The sequence below is a fragment of the Scylla paramamosain genome, chromosome 3 (genome assembly GCF_035594125.1).
Source record: "Scylla paramamosain isolate STU-SP2022 chromosome 3, ASM3559412v1, whole genome shotgun sequence".
In the NCBI taxonomy this organism is placed as follows: Eukaryota; Metazoa; Arthropoda; class Malacostraca; order Decapoda; family Portunidae; genus Scylla; species Scylla paramamosain.
Window position 1 is genome coordinate 34,973,022 of NC_087153.1, and position 10,000 is coordinate 34,983,021.

The 10,000-nt window shown below is 44.6% G+C and overlaps 1 long non-coding RNA gene across 3 annotated transcripts in view; it reads left to right on the forward strand.

The window, feature by feature from the left end:
• The window catches only part of LOC135094352 (uncharacterized), a 66,789-nt gene that overhangs the window by 52,603 nt on the left and 4,186 nt on the right, over positions 1-10,000 (forward strand). For all 3 annotated transcript variants that reach the window (XR_010263766.1, XR_010263757.1, XR_010263768.1), the window contains one exon: positions 4,493-4,569. This is a non-coding gene — a long non-coding RNA (uncharacterized LOC135094352). The remainder of the gene's footprint in view (positions 1-4,492; positions 4,570-10,000) is intronic.

Here is a 10,000-nt window from a genome sequence, read left to right on the forward strand (position 1 = left end):
GGGAGGGGAGGGGGGGAGCGGGGGGGCGATGGGGAGAAGGAAGGTGAGGGAGGAGGAGGGGAGCTTCTGAATGATGGTGAAGAAGGTAAGCCAGGAAGGAGAGAGTGAGTCTGGAAAGGTGAGAGAGAGAGAGAGAGAGAGAGAGAGAGAGAGAGAGAGAGAGAGAGAGAGAGAGAGAGAGAGAGAGAGAGAGGATGATAAGAAGTTATGAGATCATTCAAGTACAATTTAAGAATGCTTTTGCAGAAGGAAAAAGTTAGCCATGGAGATTGAACGGAGTTAATCGTGAGTAGTTTGAGTATGGAGGGAAATAAGGAGAGAGAGAGAGAGAGAGAGAGAGAGAGAGAGAGAGAGAGAGAGAGAGAGAGAGAGAGAGAGAGAGAGAGAGAGAGAGAGAGAGAGAGAGAGCAGGTGAGAAATGAATAATGGAAAGGAGGGCAAATATGAAAGAGAGAGAGAGAGAGAGAGAGAGAGAGAGAGAGAGAGAGAGAGAGAGAGAGAGAGAGAGAGAGAGAGAGAGAGAGAGAGAGAGAGAGAGAGAGATTAGTCACTTTCCTCCCTCTCGGCTATCTAACACCCGCCTTGCCACCTTCACACACCGACGTGACGACACACACGCCGCGCAGCATCCCGCACCGTACTCTGAAACACTGCTGCTCTCACAAGGACTGATTTCAAAGGCTACTGAGATTTTTTTTTTTTCGGGTTCTCATAAGTATTTTTCCATTGCCATTGCAAAATCCTTACTAAAGTTTCCCTAGAAAAATGAAAATGTACTTGGATGCACTATAGAACCATGAAAACGCTTAAAAACACTGCTAATTTCAACAAAAGGCGGCCGTTAAAAGTAGTTTAGATAAGGTGCCATGATGGTGAAGAATGCGGTCGTCTGTCACACCGTATTGCATCATAGCTACTACACCATACTGTAATACGTCACAACACACTATGTCATGTCATATTGAAGTAGTTACCAACAGCCTTGCAAGAACCTAAAGCTCTGTTGCTGTTTGGCTTTCCATTCCTTTATATTCATTTGTGTATGTACTGTACATCATGACATGCGTACGTACAACACGCTGGATCACATCACCACATCACATGCCACATACTGTATTGTCACGTACTCAAACCAATCGACATCACGCAAACATTTTAACATGTCACCTAATCCAACAAGTCAATGGTATAGCATAACACACACACACACACACACACACACACACACACACACACACACACACACACACACACACACACACACACACACACACACACACACACACACCACGTAATTTAACATATACCTTCGAGAATTTCATATTAAGAGAGAGAGAGAGAGAGAGAGAGAGGAGAGAGAGAGAGAGAGAGGGAGAGAGAGAGAGAGAGAGAGAGAGAGAGAGAGCAGCTCACACCTACTACTACTACTACTACTGTACCTTTCCTCCTTACCACACCACCACCACCACCACCACCAAACCCACAACATCCGCAGTAACTCACAAGAGGGGGCGTGTGTGTCTGGCCCAGATTGCAAAGTGCTGAAAGTTGTTGAATAAGCCAAGTCGCGTCCTGGTCCCCGCCACCTGCTGCTCACGCCTCCTCCCTACACGCCCGGAGCACCCAAACCAAGGTGTCCCGACGCATGTAGATAGCTCATGGAGGGAGGAGCGAGGGTGGAGTAAAGGTCGCGTTATTCGATCAGCGATTACATGCAGGTGGTAACGAGAGGTGAAGCTTGGAGGGCAGGGGATGGAAGGGGGGCAGGGGATAATGAGTTAGGGGGTTGGTGCTGATGGTAGCGGACTGGCTGGCTGGCTGGCTGGCTGGCTGGTGGGGGTGAAAGCAAGACAGCTGGATGGGGATAAGTGGTAGGGAGCGATGGTGGCGGAGATAATGGTGGTGAAGGTGCATGTTGTAGTTGTGGAACATGTGGTGAAGGTAGCGGTGGTAGTGGAGGTGTTTGTGGCTGTGGTGGTTTTGTTAGTTAGGTGTTGGTGTGGTAATTGGTGCACCTGGTGGTGGAGAAACGTAAGTACACGGCAGGGTGCGAAGAGGGAGGGCTATTGGCCCGCTAATGGCAGGTGTGTGTGTGTGTGTGAGTGTGTGTGTGTGTGTGTGTGTGTGTGTGTGGTGTGTGTGTGTGTGCGTGTGTGTGTGTAGAGATTGTCCTAGAAGACACCTGTCCCATAACCACTTTCTATTTTTTTCTTTTTCTTCTCGTAGTTAGATCGCCTAAGAAGGACCTAAAGATTTGCTGCTGTCTGTAACCCTCCATATTCCTTTGTGCTCCTTTGTGTTTGGTAAAGGAACAAAAGGTAACTCACTTGAAACTGCTAAGAATAAAATTGAAAAAATGTCGCCTTGCGGTAGGTTGCATCACTTGAGTGGTCGCGGTGGTCTGTACACTGACTGCTGTTGAGTATCAGTCCCCTTGGCGTCGTGCAGGATCGACATGCAATCCGCACATCGTCACAGGCGTCGCGGTCTTGTCTTTGGCGCGAACAAAAAGAAAAGAAGTGTTGAGTCGTATTCAAACATTTAATGATTTACTCCGAGAAACTCTTGACAACGGCTCATTATGTCTTGCGGTCTTGATCCATAATTCTCTTCACAATGTTTGGTTTCCTTCCTGGCGTCGAGTTACTGGTTCTTGACGGCATGAAAATTCAATGCTTTACATAATGGTTTAGGAATACTGTCTGCGGAGGAGCGGCCAAGTGAGCGGTTAACATTTTCATATTATAGGTTACCTTCTGGTCAAACGTTCTAAGCTGCACCTTTTGATACGTAATTGTATTGTTATGTGTGTTTCTGCAGACTGTACTGAATATTATACCTGTCGAACGGAATAGACATCACATTATGAGAACAACAATTTTTCTTTTCTTTTTACTTATTTATTCATTTATTTGTTTATTTATTTGTTAAATTATCTACTAATCTATTTATTTAGTTTATTTTAAGGGGGAAGGGACAGAAGGATGAGAACCACGTAACCAAACATCGACTATATTCTCCACCAAATCATCCATTGTTGAGAAAATACACACGCTGCCTTTGTTCTCCGTCTCATCGAACTGCCTCATGATATATGCTGCACTTCACCAGGAGGGAGGCACTTCACGCTTTCCTTCCACTTTCCTCCCGGGTAAACAGATACGAGAGAAAAGTTTTCTTTAATCACAAGGAGGAAGGTGTTGACGTGAATGCCTCGGCGCCACTCAGCATTCTGGTTCCTCATGCCAGCACAGTGACGCCGATGTGATGTTGAAATGACGCTGAAGATCTGGGATGTGTTTGGGGCAGATCTCTCTCTCTCTCTCTCTCTCTCTCTCTCTCTCTCTCTCTCTCTCTCTCTCTCTCTCTCTCTCTCTCTCTCTCTCTCTCTCTCTCTCTGATACAACTACCTATGGATAGAGAGATTAGTAAAAACTAAAATTAATAATAACTATAAAAACTAAATATTCATAGGTGACAGAGAGAATCATTTCATTAACAGAAGTGGAAAGACAAATACTAAAGGAAAGAAATGGAATATATATATATATATATATATATATATATATATATATATATATATATATATATATATATATATATATATATATATATATATATATATATATATATATATATATATAAACAGATAAGTAGGTCGCGACGGAGGAAGGTGTGAATATGATTAGCAAAACACGTTGAGCTGTCACAATGGCCATCACAGAAAGGAAGGAAAGAAGGAGGAACAGCCGCTCACCAGCCTGGCTTCCACTTCTGGTCCTCGGGCGCAAGGAGTCGAGGGATGGAATTCGACAGTCCTTCTCGACGAATTTTCTGCATCATTTATGCCGCGGAGGGTGCAAGACTGATGGGGCGATAACTTAGCACAATTTTCTTATCTACTCGTCTAAGTATCGGAGTAACATTCGAAGGTTCCTCCTCAATTGTTACTTACGTTCACTAAATGATTTCTTAAACACTGAGGTGAGTGGGAGCAAGATTTGTAGACGATTTTCTTTTTCGTTACTTTCTCTGCGGGGTGTCTTGGTTGGCGGCGTGGTGGTGGTGGTGTGGTGTGGGTGGTGTGTGTATGTGTGTGTGAGGCACGGCGGCGCTCATCACGCAGCGCAACGCCCGGGTGGTGGTGGTGGTGGTGGTGGTGGTGGTAGTGGTGATGGCGGTAGTGATGTGATGGTGGTGGTGATGATTGTTGGTGGTGTTGATGTTGCTGTTTTTTATTTATTTATTTATTTTTGTGGTGGTAGTGGTGGTAATATGATGATGATGATGATGTTGATGATGATTTTGATGATAGTAATAAAAATGGAGACTTCGAACGAATACTAATGATAATTTTTCTTTCCCCACCCCCTCTCTCTCTCTCTCTCTCTCTCTCTCTCTCTCTCTCTCTCTCTCTCTCTCTCTCTCTCTCTCTCTCTCTCTCTCTCTCTCTCTCTCTCTCTCTCTCTCTCTCTCTCTCTCTCTCTCACAGGCTAGCCATGTAGAAGGGCGGCGCCGAGGCTGCACCGTCCCGCCCCCTGTGCCTCGCCATGGACCCCACGCACTATGGTGAGTACTGCAGAGCTAACCATGTGTTGAGGATGTGCTGCTCTTCCTTCCCTCTTAGCCTGTGCCTCTGTGTCTCTGTGTGTGTCTCGTCTTCCTTCTTCCCTGTCAGCCTGTGTCTCTGGCTGCCTGTATGTGTGAGTTTCCATTTTCTATTTTGTGTTCTTCCTGTTTTTTTTTTTTTTTTTTTTTGGTATGTTTTGTTGGTATTTTAACTTCTGTGCACTTTCTTCTGCGAAGCGACATCGTGTGAGTAAATAAATTAAGGGACATGTATTAAGGTTTCTTGACTATAGATTTACTGTATGTATTGTAAATTTACGTCTGTGCATCTGAGTGGTGTAAATGTCAGTGGTCTGGTGTTGGCCATTCATGCCTCACTGGAAGATGAGGTATGAGTGGGAAAGATGACAGGAAAACTGGCTAAAACTGTATTACATTCTCAAATATTTCGATCACGCGTCTTCTTCATGGGACAGTCCATCCTCAGTATCTCTTTCTTTTGGTTCATCGTATATAAGACTCTCGAGGACTTGAGAGAGAGGAAAAAAATGTCAGAGGACGATGTGTATGATCTGCCTGGTGGAGGGCTGTCAAAAATCATCGTCCTTAAGTTCTACAGACGTGGGAAAAAATGTCGAGAGAGAAAAGAAAAGACTCTTGCCTCACCTTTTCCAATCCTGTTTTGCATTCACACTTTCCTAATAGCGTTTTACTGGGTTTAGGAGCAATACGAAGAGCAATACGAATAGTACATTAGCTCATTCTCACTCCGGATACCATTACGAAACTGCATTGATGATTTTTGTTGTTATGTAGGCGTTAAAAATTTCCCCTAGCTACTCATCATTTAGCATTATTTTTACGTTTACTCCTTTCCTAATTAATAAAAGGTGATTTTGTGAAGCCTAGAAAGTGTCTCTGGCGCTGAAAGGGTTAAAAGCAGTCTACGATCTCGCCCGCATGTCATGTCTCGCTCCCTCTTTCATTTACTTGTTAATGTAATCACACGTAACACATCTTTTGCCATCATCTGGTATACAATGACTTATTCATTTGAGTTGATTTCTCTCAGATATTACACATGTATCACCCATCGCCTTTCTCTCTCTCTCTCTCTCTCTCTCTCTCTCTCTCTCTCTCTCTCTCTCTCTCTCTCTCTCTCTCTCTCTCTCTCTCTCTCTCTCTCTCTCTCTCTCTCTCTCTCTCTCTCTCTCTCAATCATATTCCCCACCACCACCACCACCACCACCACCACCACTCTCCCTCCCTACACTGCCGGTCCGGTCTGCATAATGCCTGCTGTTGTCCGTCCGTCCGGCAGCCTGTTGACTGAGTCCCTCATAATCCGGCTCAGAATCCCTTACAACTCTCCCTCTCACTGCCCTCTCCTTCCCCCTTACATTCCCTTCCTCCTTAGACTCCCCCACCCACCCACTGCACTCCCCCTCTCAGACCGTGTCTCCTCAAAACTGTAGTGTGTGTGTGTGTGTGTGTGTGTGTGTCGTTCTTTTAGTTCTTGTAGCTTAGTATGTATTGTGTATCGTAATCTCTTCCGTTTCTTCTTTCTCTTTACTCGTTTGTGTGAGTTTTGTGTAGAGGTGCATTCTCTCTCTCTCTCTCTCTCTCTCTCTCTCTCTCTCTCTCTCTCTCTCTCTCTCTCTCTCTCTCTCTCTCTCTCTCTCTCTCTCTCTCTCTCTCTCTCTCTCTCTTTTGCTCCTTTCTCTAACAGTCCTTCCTGCCGCCCCTTCCTTCACTCCTTCATTCACTCCTCCTCCTCCTCCTCATTCTCCTCCTCCTCCTTCAAACCCTCCACCACTCCCACGCTCCCCCCTCCCCTCGCCCTCACAACTTCCGGAATGCAGGTGATTCTTTTATATCTTATTTTCCTTTTTATTTTCACTATCATCCCTCTCTCTTTCTCATACTCGTACACAATTGTTCCCAGCTCCACTTACCGCTGCCATTATAGTTTGATGTTATATGTTCTTGTCATTTCTCTCGTTCGCCTCATTCGCTTTGTCCCGCAGTGTCGGAAGTGTGTGCTTAGCAGGAAGGTGTTGTGGCTGCTTCATCTCTTGTGTTTTCATTTTTGCCGTGGCTCGTTCGTCTGCGTCTCCATCTGCGTGTATCTTGGTTGCTCTCTCTCTCTCTCTCTCTCTCTCTCTCTCTCTCTCTCTCTCTCTCTCTCTCTCTCTCTCTCTCTCTCTCTCTCTCTCTCTCTCTCTCTCTCTGTCTTTTGTTGCCTGTGTTTTCGTGGGAGTCAGTGGTTATCATGTGGTGCTTACTTTATTTTTACACGAGTATTTGTGGTTGTTGTTATTATTGGTAATGTGCGCTGTCTTGTTTTGTGGGCTGGAGAGGTGAAAGGGAGAGGGAGTGATGAGGAGGAGTATGAGGAAGAGAGAGAGAGAGAGAGAGAGAGAGAGAGAGAGAGAGAGAGAGAGAGAGAGAGAGAGAGAGAGAGAGAGAGAGAGAGAGAGAGAGAGAGAGAGAGAGAGAGAGAGAGAGAGAGAGAGAGAGAGAGAGAGATTTAGCTTTGTGTGTGTGTGTGTGTGTGTGTGTGTATGCAAATCCCTATGGAATGAACACTATACGAGTATACGTAATACAAACTCACTTTAATAGTTACACAGATGGTCATCGTATCCGGAATCACCCTTCATCCGAAGTTACCGTTTATCTCAACTTTGCGAGCCTACCCACCGCTTATCCGAACTTACCGTTAATCCGGCCGACCGCTAATCCGAACTAAATACGCTTAATGGAGCCGAAAATGACCTTAATACGATTTTTTTGAGAACTAGTTTTTGGAGGAGGAGGAGGAGGAGGAGGAGGAGGACGAGGAGGAGGAGGAGGGTAATCTGGTGAGTACACAGTCATGAAGGAAAGGTAAGGGAGAGTGGGGGTGAGGGAGGGAAAGAGAGAGAAAGAAAGATATGAGGGTGTAGGAAAAGGATTGGGAAAAGGGTGAAGAATAGAAACGGGGGAGAAAGTGGAAGGGTGAAGGGAGTGCGGCAGGAGTGAAGTGAAAGAGGACAGACCATGGGGAATGCGGCGCCAAAAAGTGAAAAGAGAAATTTATGAGAGTTTTAAGCTGAACTGTAATGTTAAACGTAATTATGATTGAACACACTGTTGTTGTTATCACTTCTACCGCTATTACAACAACAACAACAACAACAACAACAACAACAACAACAATGGCAACAACAATGGCAACAAGAACAACAACAATTACTACTACTATTACTACTACTACTACTGCTGCTGCTGCTGCTGCTGCTGCTGCTGCTGCTGCTGCTGCTGCTGCTGCTGCTGCTGCTGCTGCTACTACTACTACTACTACTACTACTACTACTACTACTACTACTACTACTACTACTACTACTACTACCACCACCACCACGGCAACAACAACAACAACAACGATAGCTGCAGCAGCAGCAGCAGCAGCAGCAGCAGCAGCAACAGCAACAACAACAACAATAACAACAACAACAACAATAACAACAACAACAACAACAAACCATATTTCCACATTCATAAACAAGGCAGTGAATAACTATTTCTCCCTTATTTTTATTATATTCATTTACATATTTTTAATAACTTCAACATCTTACAGTTCGCTGCAGCATTTCACCTTGTACCGTTATGTTTGCGGACACTGTATCACCGATCTTATCAACAGCACGCCAGCCATTTCCATCCAGCGGCCTCCCTTGCACAAGCCTTCGTACTCACACTCATCTTCATTGCGACCACCTTGCTGGCGTCAGAGTTAACAAATACCTTCACTCCATCTCTTTCGGCATTAAGCTTCGTGATACTTCCTTCTCTTAACGTGGACTCTTTCAGCTCAGCAGTGGAGTGTCGATACAAGTCCACACGTAAGGTGGCTATCATCTTTTCTCCAAATTCTCGTATGTACTGCTTGCATTTTGTATTGTTAAATGTCTTTTTCTTTCTTTCCTTTTGCTTTTCTTAGATTTCCACTCAGTCCTTTTACAGTGTGAAGAAAAATATCATTAACTCTTCAGATGCATTCAGTAAAGGAGATGAAAAATTACCGACAACTTTTTTTCCTCTTATTATTGCCTTTTCAGTTTAAAGAAAAATAATCACCAACTCTTCGTGTGCATTATGTAAAGGAGATGAAAAGTTACTTATCACTTTTTTCTTTCTCTCTCTTCTTAGTCAACATAAGGACCAGAGAGGGATAAGAAGGATAAATGAAGATGTAGGAGGAAGGGTAAAAGGAGGAAGAGGAGGGGGAGCTGGAGGAGAAGGAGGAGAAGAAGAAGAAGGAGGAGGAGGAGGAGGAGGAGGATGAGGAGGAGGAGGAGGAGGAGGTATGGTATAAGGAGATAGAGGAGAAGGAAGAGGAGGAGGAGAAGTGGGAAAGGGAAGGAATGAAGAAGAGGAGAAAGAGGAGAAAGGATGAAATGAGGAGCTGGAGGAGGAGGAGGAGGAAGAGAGGTGGGAAAAGTAAGGAAAGAGGAAGAAAGATGAAAACAGGACCTGTAAGAGGAGGAATAGAAAAGTAAGCGGAAGGGTATAAGGAGCTGGAACAGAAGAAGGAGGAGGAGGAGGAGGAGGAGGAGGAGGAGGAGGAGGAGGAGGAGGAGGGGGAAAGGAGAGGGAGAAGGAAGAGGAGATGGTAATGATGGCGGTGGTGGTGGTGGTGGAAGTGGTGCTTCAGAGGTCGAGGGTCAAGCGTCAGAATCACCCGTAATTGGGCGGCGGAGTAATTTGTCCCGCGAGGAATTAATTGTAGGTGTTGGGGCGAGGCGGCCAGGTGTGGGGGGCTGTTTTTGTGTGCTTGTTATCGTTGTCGTTATTGGTGTGGTTACGGCGGCGCTGATGGTGATGAATTGTTATTGTTATTGCCTGCCTCGTGATTTTTTTTTCTCGTTGTTGGTGTTGTTGATGTTGTTGATGTTGTTGCTATTGTCTTTATTATTATTATTATTATTATTATTATTATTATTATTATTATTATTATTATTATTATTATTATTGTTGTTTTTGTTGTTGTTGTTGTTGTTGTTGTTGTTGTTGTCATCATCGTCTTTAGTAATATGTCATAAATCCAAACCAAACCTAACTAACCAGACCTAACTAAACCTAACCTAACCTAACCAACGTCACCCTCTACCCCCCATCCCCCGCCGAGAAAAAAAAAGAAAGAAAGAAAGAAAGAAAATCTACAAATGCACGTAAGAAAATCACAGAACAACAGACATCACACACAATAAGACTCAGGTGAGGCGTAACCTGCACTGACATGTACCCTTGTGAATATAAATTTTTGACTCCTACCCTGGCTGGTATTTCGTTGTATGGGATTATGTTATGGCCCTGAGGAATTATGGGCGGGTCGCGGGGCCTCTTTTCCTGTGGGAACTATAGAGAGGAGGAGGGGAGGGGA